We start from the raw sequence: 13,919 nt of genomic DNA on the forward strand, positions 1-13,919 counted from the left end.
CCACCTCCCCTCGGAACATCCCATAGCCCAGCGGTTAGAGCACTCACCTGAGGGGGGCTAGTTCCCTGTTCAAACCCTTCTCCCCTCAGGCACTTGAACCCATCTCATGTGAGTAGCCTAGCCACTAGTAAAAGTTACAAGGGAGGTGGTCCTCTTTCCCTGCCCCACAAAAGGGAAGGATTGCAGCTGAGACGGCCAAGCACAGGAAGGTGCCTCTATGGCCTTACGTGCCGATCTCCAAGGGAGAGGTGGGCCTTAACACACATCCCATTGGCTACCGTAGGATAGGAACTGCTTAGTGTGCTGGCTTTTGTGTATCCCATTCTGAGGCACCAATCTCTTCCAGTTCATTGTATAGGGAGCCCAGGCTCTGTGAGTCACAATGATTTTCCAGGCTCCTAAAAGTTAGGCATCATGGGGATATTGAACGTCACCATGCCTAACTTTCTTCGTGACTCTAGCCCTAGCTGTTTTACCTAGCATACAGACTGTTTGTTTGTTCTTCTTTATATAAAAAAAATACATAACATTAGCGGTTTGTATTAGATAGACAGTAGACAGACCTTGACTTACTCATGTTTTGGCAATGTGGAATTATTAGTGGAGAGATGTACTTACACAGATGCCTGCTGATGCAATTGCATTTAAATTCCTCTGGAGCCAGTGATATGTCTGCGGGGAGCTGGAATAGATCTACAAATTAAAGACCCAGAAGGAAGTTAATTAAATTTTAACTATTTATAGCAAGAAAAACGATACTTAATTTGTGAACTCAAATACTCTCTCGAGCACTGAAAAAGCTCTTAATTGACCTTCTGGTTTTAGAGGATCTGCCTTTTTATTTATGAACTAATCAAAAGAGACTCATAGATAAGTGGTGGAAAGTAATTAAGCATCTAGCTCATGATACAGGCTGTGTAACTGTATTAAAAGCCACAAAATGTTTAGAAACCTTGAAAAGTGAAAAAATACTGATTTGGTGAAACCATTTAATTCAGCCCATTTTTTAGCATTGTTATTTAGAAATATGTCAGTGTAGGAAGTTGCATTGTGATTTCTCAGATACCCAGCAAGTGGCACTGCTGTTCAGATCAAATGATGCAGCCCCAGCTAGCACACTGAATTGAGTTTATAGGCCTACTGTGTAAACACCTCCAACAAGCCTAGGCAAAATAATACAATGAAAGGAATGGCATAGGAATCAGATTCTGAATTCCTCCCAAATGTATGCAATAATTTCTTTAATAAAGAAATGAGTCTAACTTCCCAGGAATTCTAAATCAGCAACAGGGTATGCAGGACCTATTCAGTTTCCTAATTAAAAAGCCCAACCTGACACAAAGCAACCATACGACTGGGGGATTGCGAAAGTTGCTTAAAACTACTGTTTCAAACACACACATACATAACTACCACTCAGCACTCATGAACTGGACCTCAAAATCGGGCCCAAAGTATCTGGATTCTTGGATGTTTGAGGAAAAAGTAGTAAGTTTCTGTCCTCTGCCTCATCTTTTCCCTCTATTCCTCCAAGGAGCCCAGCTAATACAGTAATGGGTGACAGTATAAAACTCTAAGGTAGAATGAGATTTAGTGGACAGAACACTTACAAATATCATTTATCTAGGACTTACAATGGCCCTTGGAAATAGATAAACAGAATTTCTTCATTTTATACATGGAGAAAATGAGAACCAGAGAGGCTAAGTGTCGTGCCTACAGTCACATAGCAATTTAGTTTCAGAACAGAACCATGACTAGAACCTGGGGTGGAATCCTGGTTCTGTTCAAGTCAGAGGGAGTTTCACACCAAGTCTCTTGACTCCCAGTCCTTTGCCTTTAGGGCATAGTGTCTCCAAGCAAATGAAACAAAATCTCCGGAGTTGACTCTGTTCTCATTTATACACTTGTACATAGGGAATAATTCCCACTGAAGTGAGTGGAGTTATATCAGTGTGACAACAGAATCAAGCCCTAAATCTCAGTCTCCCATCTAAAATGGGGATAATAATGGCAAACCTCCCCATCTCTAAAACAGGGATAATATTTGCCTCTCCAGGGTACAATGGGAAAACTAGATTGTTTGCACATTGCTTTGAATAAGAAAAGTGGTAAGTACACCATAAATTATTTCAAGACACTGTTGAAAGAGCATTAATGTAACTCTGAACTGCTGCTTTATTTGGATTTCCACAATGTCTTGCAATCTGTTTTTATACACGAGTATACAGCTTTGAGGATCTGCAGCCTTCAACTGAAGATAGCAGAGCCTATGCTGAATACCTAACAATGAGAACTGTGCTAAAGTCATGCTTCTTTTTCATCCATATCCACCTAAATTCTGAGAACAACATTATCTGTTTCATGCATGACATAAAAAGACAGTTCAAAAAAACCACTGAAGTGCTGCTGTCTTTTTGAAACCTTCACACTTCATGAATTTGTGAGCAATTTCATGAAACCAACATGCTTTCATCCAGAAGAATGAGAAGAAGAAGGAGAATAGCCATTTTTGCAAAACTACTGAAGGAATGCTGAAAAGAACCCTACCATGATTGTTGGAAAGATTTGTTAAAGATTTTGTTAAGAAGATTACAGGATGGTAGCAAAATACACACCTCACTGTGCTACTGTTCTTTTTTGATAACCAAGGGGACAATGCTGCATCTGTAACATAGGGATAATGATACTCACCTTCTTAGGAAAGCGCTTTGAGATATACTGATGAAAAATTATATTTAAAAGCTATTATTATTACCAGCCTTATTACTACTTAGCATAGCACTAATTGCTAGGAGTGTCCCACTGCAGTTTACTTTTTATTTCCTTGCTTAAAAGCTACTTGTGACTTCAGTGGAACTACTCAGACTAGTCAGCACTACTCCAAGTAGTCCATACCTGGCAGTAAGTGCTTGCAGAATCCAGTACAAAAGTCCTTCGTGAAGACATGCACTGTATTTGAAAAAAAGTTACATCCTTTGACATTGGCAAAGGGCTGTGGCAGCCAGTCAGATCACGCTGTGTCAATAGTCATGTGACAAGTTATAACTATTAATGTGAAAAAAAAATAAAAAAGAACGTTTACAAAGGGATATAAGAAGTATGCTTTGTATGACACCTGTCCCAGGGATCTTGGGAACAGAAACACATTTGGATACTGTGGGGCACTAAGGATAAAACGTCGGTCTGGACTCTTTATACCCTCACACCTCCCTGATACCTCGATCCCAGAGGACTGAGGTAAAGGAGAGTTGTATACCTTGCCTGCAAGCCCAAAGCTAGCAGAACAGCTCAGCCATGTGCTTTACAAATGAGATCATGCAATTTGATGAAAAGGTCATTTCTCTCCTACTGCTCCCAAAATCTAAAGGAGTTTCCATCTTTTGGGCCTGGTGTATACACTGGTGTAACGCCATTGGTTTCCACAAAGTTACTGCTCATTTGCACCAGTGGGAGAGGAGACTCAAGTCCTGTAGGTCAAATCCTATAGTCCTGACTAGTCTTTCTTCAGGTTACACCCTTTACCACCACCAGGACCTGCAGTGGATGGTTTGCTTGAACGAGGATTTGGCCCCTTATTTACAGATAGCAAATATATGCCACACTCTCGTAATCAAATCAGACCTCTCTGGGCAAACACCTGTGCTGTGCAGAATAATTAAACTCAACCGTCCAGTTGGATCCCGGTGTGGGACTGGGGGCTTAATTGCTCCACAGTATATTCAGATTTGGGAATATTAAAATAGCTCTGCCACCACCTCTTTCAAAGCAAATGGCCCACCACAATTCTATGTCATTTCTTCTTCTCTGAAGAAGAATCAAAGATTAACCCTTTGGTTTGCACCAATTTTCAGATGCAGGTTTCAGTCAAAGAGGAAGTAACTGTGTAATGATCAAGATGACAGAAAACAACAAGTTTGGCAAGATAGTTAAAGCATTTCAGAAATTTGATAGACTTCAGTGATTCCATTAAACTATACATTTTTTACTTCAGATAGCTGAATAATGGGAACATTTTTTGAGAAAATTTGGTCTTTTTTTGTGTGGAAATGAAAAAATGTTCCACCAGCTCTATAGCTGGTCAGAATGTAGGATGCTGGTTTTGTGAAAAAAGAGTGCATCACTTTTTTTCCACTGAATAATTTTGAATTTTTTTGACCAGCCTTTTTATTAATGGATATCACGAACCCATTAATTTAATCCATCCAGGATAACCAACACAGGGTCAATAACAAAAGCTCCATGGACTGCAATGGGAACAGGATTGGACCCTGCTCTAAGATTTTCTTTCCCCCCCAAGAGCTAAATACCATTATTACTGTGGCATATTGATCTCAGGGACTGGAGCAGGAGATGCAGCGACTCTCTGAGGTGACTATACCACAGTAATGAAGCCACACCAAAATGGCAGGGCGCACAGTAACCAGCTTTCCCACCTGTGTCTTTGCCTCTCATCTGACAGTCTTACTTTTTTTTTCCAGATTACATCTGAAATGGAGAGCACTAAGCAGCTCCGGAAACTTTCCCCTCCTTTCTGGTGCACTGGGTTCTAAATATGGTCCAAGTACCACAATACTGTGGTCAAATCAAAATGCCAGTTTTCAAACTGAGCGCTTGGTCACCTTTCTCCCTCCCCACCATAACTGGGAACTGTATTTTTAGGAGCCAGGAATGTGGCCAGATAAAATTAAATGGGGATGAGTAACTTTCTAACTGATTTAGCACACACCGAGACTGTCACATACGCCCCATTCCCCCACTGGGGGCTCTGTTTTTTTTCTTATATAATAGCACAGGCTTGTGGTCATCATAAAAATAGGAAAAGGGTTTTTGAACTTTTTTTATTTTTAAAAACATGGTCACTTTCTCTTATTTTCTGTAACTCAGAGCTATATTTTCGGAATACCACAGGAATGCAGTTAAAAAAAACCAACAACTTTATTTCAATTTTTTTTAAGGAACTCTCCCTATTACACCTTGTGAGGTTATGTTGACTGTGCCTTTAAATCTTCAGCAAGAAGTCAGGCAGGAGGGCCTGAAAAAGAGATCTAGGCAGAAGCTCCACAGTGAAGCAGCAAAAGATACAGGACCTTCATGAGCAACACTCTTCTCCTTATTATAATAAAGCTGCTTGTACAGTATTGGAAGAAAGTGACTCTTTTTATGATTTCTTACCATTGTCACATGATGCTCCTCAGTCTATGTTCATGGACCATTTCCCCACCCTGTAAATAAAAAGTAAAATGAAGTTATTTATATAGGAAATATTCAAGACTATTTCACCCTCTACCTTCTTTTCTCTCCACTATAAGAAGGTGTAATAAGCTCTTCCAAAGTTGCTATTTATTTTAGTGTTATTAAAATCTATTTTAATATTGCTAAAAGAGCAGACTTCTGACCAGGCTGTAAATGAAACACAAAGAGATCTTCCTCCTTCGTTGCTCTGCTAATCTCTCTAACCCTTGCCAGATATTCACCAAGAGCCTCATTCTCTATCCATGACTTGCACACACTTTAGGCAACCCAAAAAGTTCAAAAATAAGAATGGCTTAAAAATCATGATTTTTTAAAAGAAAATCTGAGGTTCTTTCACTTTGCTTTCTTGTTACTGAGCTTTTAAGGTGAACTCACTTCATGTTTTCAAGCTTTTCGCCTCAGTTATGGGGGAGTAGAAACTACTACTACCATACTTTTTTCATTTTAAATGAAAGCTGAGAGTCTCATACTGATGTAATCTCCTGATTCAAGCAGTTGGGGCTTCAAGAAAAACACCAAGCATTGCAAGACTCAAGATAAAGTTGAGAGAGTTGGCAACACAACACGTGAGTAAGCTTTGCCCACAGAAAAAGCCCCATTGTTTCCAGTAGGACTATTCACCCAAGTAAAGATTGCAGGATCAAGCCCAAAATAGGCAGCCCCCTGTTCTTCCCCTCAGAAAAACTGCAGCTGAAGCCCACCTGCTCACTTGTCGTTACATTAAGCATGGACTTCAGTGCTTTACTGAATCAGGCCCTTTAAGCACAAATCACAAATAAGTGCTAATAAAGCTCTCTAATAAATGAAGTGATATGGCTAGCTGCACTTTTGACCTCTCTCTCTGCTCTTCAGAGCGACAGGCCCTGCATCTTCCCTCAAGGTGGAATTTTCCCACTCTTAGACTGGGTCCTGGGCTACCTCTGTACCAATCGTGATTACTCAGCAGGCCTGACTGGCTTTGGCATCTGCAAGTCTTCTCTTTGGGAGCTTTGACCAGTGGTGAATAAAGCAACTCAAACCAGCCTTTTCAAAACAAAGTATTGTTTAATCTTAATAGCAGAATCCCAGTATAACAACAAAAAGGGCTTTTAACACAATAAACAGTCTACATGCATATTTGTCTTAACTAAAGTTTAGGTAGGCGTTGGATACCCCCACCTCTGGGAAGTGGAATTTGGCCTGCTTTGCAGCAGTTTTTGCTTCTCTCTCTCCCCCACAGTGCTTTTTGGGGCTCAGTTTTGTCCACCCTAAAGTTTTAGTTTCCAGAGCTTCCCCCTCCCCAAGTCCAGGTGCTGAACTCAGTGTGGTCAGAGGCAAACTTCAAAGGGAATGACACCTGCATTGTCTTTTTTAAGTATCGGTAAATGGAATGATCTGAAGTGACCATCTGCTTTCCTGCCTATAAGCAGCTGCTGTTGGAATTAAGCCTTTCGAGCCCTATAGCCAACACCACAATAACAATCAGTCAGATGGAGTGTATAATATTCATAACACATTTCAGGCATTTCCTTCGCAATATGTATTTTCTATTTCATTCTCAGGACTGTCTCTCTGATCAGGCCAGGCAGACAACAACTTCCACTGATGTCAGTGGGAGTTCTGCATTAAGCAAAAAAGGAATAATCAATGGCAGAAAATGGCCCTAAATGAAGACACAATTGTATGAGTGTAGTGCAGCTCTGTCATGCTGTGGCCACTAAGGGTATGTCTACCCTGCAATGAGATACCTGCGGCTGGCCTGTGTTAGCTGACTTGGGCTTGCGGGGCTCAGGCTGCAAAGCTAGAAAATTGCAGAGTAAACATTTAAGCTTGGGCTGGAGCCTGGGCTCTGGGACACGGAGCCTGAGCCCTAATGCCGACAATGCAATTTTATAGCCTCTCAGCCTGAGCTTCACGAGCCCAAGGCAGCTGACCCAGGCCAGCTGCAGGTGTTCTATCACAGCGCAGACATACCCTCTGTGCCTTTGCACTGCCTAAGTGGGTTGGTTTTTTTCTGCCTGCTGTTTTTGATAGCAGCATATTTTTAATTAAATGGAGGGGTTGAAACAGTGGCTGTCTTTCCTGTTCGGAAGTGGCAGATTGTGCCTTTGCAACTTTTGATTCAACAGGGGTCAGATGAGAAGCTGCAAAGTATGAAACTTGGGGGTCAGCTTGATCCAGCTCTGCTCTATTCCCACCCACTCCTTAAAGCTCAGTCCAGTTTCTGAGACAGACAAAGGAAGATGAGCTGACTGCAGATTGCAGCACCACGTCCTGGGGAAATGAAGCTCCATCGGGTTGGCACTCACAATCAGGGCTAGATTTTTCAAAAAAGCTCAGCACCCACTTAGGAAGTGGAGCAAGTGGGCAGATTTTCCAAATGAGCTCAGCACATTGGGAGACTGAGTTCTTCTGTAAATCTGGCCGTAAGTGTCACAATGTGAGCTCTGGGTGCTGAACTCCTGAAAACCTGCCCCATAATCCCTAGTGTGTGGTGGCTGGGAATCTGCAGGGACTGATTTGCTGCCAACTGCTGCGAATGGACTCTGCAAGGTTTGGCTTCTGGGGCTAACAATTACTGGAGATTTTGCTTAATGAGTCACAGATCATCACGATAGGAGAGTGGTCACTAGTTGTCCACTGGTGAATGTGGATTTCTGTCCCTTTAACCTCAGTGTAGTGGCATTGCTTTTAGGAATGCTTTCCTAAACAGTATTCTATGCTGTTAGGTATGTAGAAGTGCAGACACTTGTAAAAGTTGTAAAGACACTTGTAAAAGTTGTAAAGACAACTAACTTCCCTACCCTATCATCAGCAATTACCCTCATATTAGTAAGGACTCAGTTCTTTACCATTCCCTTATGTCACGAGGATGTAATGTTAACAGATTTAAAGATGTTAAATAGGCAACAATAGCATCAAGTTCTTCATCACAAACCACTTCAATGGTCATAAATAATTTTAGAGGGAGGCCATCGATTTGTTTTCGTGGTGTTATTTCCTCTAAGCCACCACATCCACACCCTTGAGCGAATATTGGTGGGACATCTGTTCCCACAGTATTTGACATATGGGAAAAACAGCTTGAAATATTTGCAGACAGCTCTATTTTTGTTAAAAGTTTGTGTTTGTCCGTTAAGTTTCAGGACTAATTTTGTTATTAATTTATCTATCAAACATAGTACCTGATGCTTGAGGCCAGAATGCAGGATACATATATATTTTTCAATATTTTTCTGAGTTTTCATGTGGGTTTTTATTTTGGTAAATATAACTGAATACAGTGATTTAGCCAGAAATAGTATCTGGGAATTTAAAGGGACGCTGGTCGAGGTTGGTTTTAAAAAAACAAGAGTTTACAAAAGCTTAAACCAAGAGAAATATTTCCATTACTTTTTTGTCAGTTCTAATGGGGAAAGCTACTTTAAACAAATAACCACTCCTTTGACATGTTTGCAACTCAATCATTACAGCACTGTGCAAACCTATGACAGCCAGAAAGTGAAACCTGACCAGAAATAGAGGTGAAACTGACTAGTTTATTTTCACTGCCTAAGCTGAGGGGGGAGACCCAATAGCATGAGAGGTGCCATTTTAATTTACTATCTGCTTTATTAATAACAAAGGTAAATACATTTGTTTTTTAAAAAATATTGATTTATTTTAGCGAGACAAGGTAGCTGAGGTAATATCTTGCATTGGACCATCTTCTGTTGGTGGAAGGGACAAGCTTTCACTTACAGAAGTTGGTCCACTAAAAAAAGATAACCTCGCCTACCTTGTCTCTCTCATATCCTGGGGCCAACACAGCTACGACAACACTGCATGCAACCACTGATTTATTTTAGGCATCTCTATTGAGCTCATCACCACTGATTCTTTGCACATTTACACTGGTATAAATCAGGAGTGACTCCACGGAAATCAACAAAATCCTACTGGTGTAAAAATGGAGTCAGCGCAAGGAGAATCAGGCTCCAGGATTTTTAACTTGTGAGTGTGCCTTTAAGCTAAAAAGTAATGAGAGGTTGCAAACCCGAAGAGCTTATCCTGTGCATTTCATTGATTTATGTTTATTTGCGTAACACAGTGTAATCCCCCTACCAAGTTGTGTGTGTGTGTAAGTATCCTGTAAGAGCCCAGGAAACACAGTACTGAGCCCTGTCATCTTTTATCACACTGCCGATGCTGTCTTCCTGCTTTCTAAAACTGTGCACCCCCAGACATGTGTGTGGTCTAGTATTTGTTTCTGCTAAGTGCTTGCGGGGGGGTGGGGGGGTTTGAGAAGAGATGTTAAGAATAGGAGGGACTTTTTTTTTTGCCTTGCTCTGCAAAATACTACGTAGACTAAATGCATTTTCTTTGCTGAAGCAGATAAGTTATGACTTCTTAACATAGGCATTGACTATAATAGAATATAATCAACGAACCGCTGAACAAAAGTCACTTGAGTATAGTCATAGACAGTGACATAGTCAAAGGGTCCCATTGCAGTAAGCATTTTACACCTCGCTGGACCTTTTCTGACTTCAGGTAAAAGAGGCCTGCTTTTCATCCGAGAGGTCTGGTTCTTACTTAACTTTAAATACATCTCTGTTTTCCTCATAGTAGAGAAACAGTTGCACTATGTCCCAAATAAAAAGTCAACAGAACTGATTATTTGAAAAACAACAGACTTATTATTTCCCGTATTTCCAAAGACCCCTTCATGTAGCCTGCAAGATACAGTCAAATATTCAAAGGGTGGCATCTAACATTCCCCTGTAAACTTTGTACGTACATCAGTTGCACTAGCAAATCCTGAATTTGCTTGTACAAATGAAGAACTGCACATTAAAAGTGGTACTTACGTGAGCAACTGACAGCTGTGCACTCAGAAATGTAGGTTTGCCTTGGGCTGCCTCATAAAAACCTTTTTTTTTTGACCAAAAAGACCTTTCTGAAAGAAATGAAAATTCTTATAGAAAATTTTAGTTTCCTTCCGAGATTTTTTGTTTGTTTGACAGTAACAAAATTATTTTCAAAACCCAGACTATTTATTTTAAAAATGTTTCAATAAGTGTTTGGGGTTGTTTTGTGTGTGTGTGTGTGTGGAGTTCTTGGCTTTCTCCCTTCTCTAAAACAAAAACAAACAAACAAATTGAGAAGAAAAAAAAAACCTTAAAGACAAACATTTTATGAAAAACAAACAAAAAAATCAACATTTCAAAAAACAAATTAAAAATCCTTTTTTCTTAAGTCAGTTGGGTGCTTTGGAAAAATCCCACACTTAGATACCCAAATATGGATGTAGGAGTCTATCTTTAGGCTCCTTATTTTTGAAAATTTTGGCTTACGTGCTTTAATCCAACACCAGGCCTACATTCCACTCAGTGATGCATAGACCTTGTGATTATTCTTTGTACAAGAATGAATTTCCCCAACACTAAGTATAATGACGATTACTGGGCCAAATTTATGCCTGATGCAAACCGGCAGCGGGTTTAATCTGTGAGTGAATTTTGTTCTTTGCAGTTTTAAAACATAAACTTGCAGAGAATGTACGGTAAATTTCCTGCTTTCCACACTTATTTTCATAACAGCAGAGTTACTAAGTGATTGGCCATCCATATTATTATACTGTGACACCCTAAAATACAAGGTAGAAGAGAACCACAGGTTTTTTTAGCATAAGTGATTAAATCTCTACAAACAAGCAAAGTTTATAACTGAATGGTGACAACAATCCTCTCCCATTTGAAACCCTGCTCTGCCTCTGTCTGGAAAGCACTCGTTAATTTTATTATGGCCTGAATTCTTTCCAAACCTTCATTTTTCAATAGCATAATCACTACTTTAATTTTAGGGTGCTCATTATATGTGTACATGTATATGCATAATGTGCAAAACTATTTTTTCCAAGGTTAATGTCAGCTTAGCAATTTTATGTCTGAACTAGGCACCAGGGATAAATTTACCAGGAAAATGGCATAAGCCAGTCTCCTTGTCTGTTCAGAAAATCTGGGTTGTGTAAATCAAAATGCAGTTTAGTCAGAAATGTGACACTATTAAAACAGTACATTGGAAGTACAGGAGAAAGGAGAGTTTTATGCCTACAGCACTGGGCTCGGAATCAAAACAGCTGGGTTCCATTTCTGGCTCTGCCACAGATTTTCTTGTGACCTTGGACAGGTTGCTTAATCTCTCTGAGCCTGATCCACAGTCCACTGAAGTCAATGGGTGTCTTTCCATTGGCTTTAATGAGCTTTGTTCTCCATCAGTAAAACGGGGATAATATTTCCTTTCTCTGACCCATTGTCTGTCTTGTCTATTTAGATTGTAGACTCAGGGACTCTCTCTTACTATCTGTACTACACTTAGCAGCTGGAGGCCTGAAGGCATTACTGTAATATAAATAATAATTCTTACTCGACATATGTTCTCCTTGTGCATCCCCAAGTCGTAGCTTCTTACAATAATTGTCAAACATGTTTTTCACTCCCGTAAGGAATACGGAGACAATGCCTCTGTGGAAGCTTGATCTTTCAGCTAGACTCAGGTCAATAAAACCCTTAAAAACCCCCTAATATTCTATTTTAAAATGAATCCTGTCCTAATACAGAACAAAACACCAAGGCTGAAATTCTCACCCTATGGACATCAATGGCAGTTTTATCGATGAGGCCAGCATTCCGCCCCATATTCTGCTCTCCTTTACGCTAACGCTACCCACATTGAAATCAATGCACGGATGTGAACTATATTTGCCTCAAAAGCATTTAAAAAAATCCGGGCAATTTTGTATGCCTCCTTTACCAATGTGGATAAAAATCCATTCTGTGCCCTTCAAGGGCCTGATCCTGCCCATACGGATGTCAACGGCACAAATCCTGTTAGAGCAGTTATACCAGACACCCCTATTACTGGGGAGATTGAAAGCACTCACAATGCGTGCAGAGGCTACCAGGTATGCAGTGTAACCACAGTGTGACAGTCCCCAGGAGGACCCAACGTTGAGAGGTCCCAGGGTTGCTCTTAGCATGAGGCAGTCTTGTCTGTGCCTGCTGTGGATCAACTCCCTGACACCAACAGCCTCTGGCAGCACAAGCAGTCCCTCTAGACCTCCACAGGGCTTGCTCTCAGGCACACACCAACCCCCCGAGTCCTCGGTGTCCAGTCCCTTATCCACTAGATGTTCACAGAATTACCAGGCCCACTGTTCCCAAAGGAACAGCAAACACCAGCTTGTAATATTCAGCTCAGGACCAGCACTTAGCTTAACGCCACAGCACTGAGCTATATTTATAGTGAAACAAGGATAAGTTTATTATCAAAGAACAGAGAATCAAAAGATAGTGAGTAAGAATATTGGTTACATATAAAACAAAATCATACCACGCTTTCTAGAGACTAAACTTAACTAACAAGTTAAGCTTCTTTAGACAGGAGGTTGTCTCACCCAAAGTTGTCTCCAGCCAAGCCTGGCTGAGACCCCTTCTTTCATGAAGCAAACACACTCTGTTTACTTCCTAGGTGAAGGATGGCAGGATGCCTGCTTTGTCCCCCCCAAATATAACAGAGCAAACCTTTGATGTGCACCTCAAGATAGGGTCCCCCCATGCAGGTTGCTTCTTCCAGTTACCTTTCTCTCTCTCTCTGACGTATTTACAATCCTTCAGTAGCATCCGGTTTAGATTGGTGAGAGGAGACCCATTTGCACCATGCAGTACTTAACTTACTTGCAAACAGCCAGATAGCTAAACAGTTCTTGTCTGACAGAAAACCAGTTTTTCACTTTTGCTGGTGACCAGTCTCTCGTTGCAGACCTAAAGAACATAATGTTCAGTATAGATACATAACTCCTTGCATCACATCCGTCCATACGTTTTGCTACAATGACATTGGCTTTTATTTGAGGCACCCCATGGCACTTTTTGGTGAACTATAACGTACATACAGGAGATCCCTGTAACCCGTATGCATCCCCTTGGCTTCAAGAGATCTCGTCATGTGCTCTTGATCATATAGATCATCATGTACACACGTACCTCCTTATTGTTACTTCCTCCTTCCAACTCATGCCGCCTTCTTTGTTTCTTGCACCAGTTGGATCCGGTTATACAGATTATGAGTTGTTTGGGACAAGGAATTTCTTCCTGTACAATGCCTAGTGCAGTGAGGTCCTAACCCTTGACTGGGGCCCCAAGGTGCCACTATAGTATGAAGAAATGGCACATATGTATCAGTAAATTTACCAAATTGTTACAGCTTGCTGGTTGCTTGCACTAAAATAAAGTCACATAGTGAAACTATTTTTTGCATAGCATCTTTCATACAAACTTTATTCCAAAATTACGTAGAAAGTTAGACATAGCAGCAGAAGGTATAAATAAGGAAAAGGAGGTGTGTTTTCAGAGGATTTTTGAAAATAAAAGAGACAATGAAGGAGGCAGAGATGCAGGAAGGATCACATCACTAGCACTCAGAAAGTGGCTATTAAGGGGAAGATTAAAAGATAACTCAGCAGGATTAAGAGTGTCAGAAAAATTTTACCTTTCATTTACAAGCCTGGATAGTTCACAGAAAAATATAGATAAAAAAGTGTCACATAATCATAATGCCAGGAAATAATGTGTGTGTGTGTGTGTGTGTGTGTGTATATATCTTCAAGAAAAAATACACTTAACTTGTATTTCACATAGGTC

At 40.6% G+C, this 13,919-nt stretch overlaps 1 long non-coding RNA gene across 1 annotated transcript; it reads right to left on the minus strand.

Moving 5' to 3' along the window:
- Positions 1-616: 616 nt before the first annotated feature.
- Positions 617-10,167, minus strand: LOC141986256 (uncharacterized). The gene is made up of 3 exons (XR_012639240.1): positions 10,086-10,167; positions 5,176-5,225; positions 617-693 (listed from the first exon to the last, which is right to left on the minus strand). It is a non-coding gene; the product is annotated as an uncharacterized LOC141986256 (long non-coding RNA).
- Positions 10,168-13,919: the final 3,752 nt, after the last annotated feature.

This window comes from Natator depressus, chromosome 4 (genome assembly GCF_965152275.1).
Source record: "Natator depressus isolate rNatDep1 chromosome 4, rNatDep2.hap1, whole genome shotgun sequence".
In the NCBI taxonomy this organism is placed as follows: Eukaryota; Metazoa; Chordata; order Testudines; family Cheloniidae; genus Natator; species Natator depressus.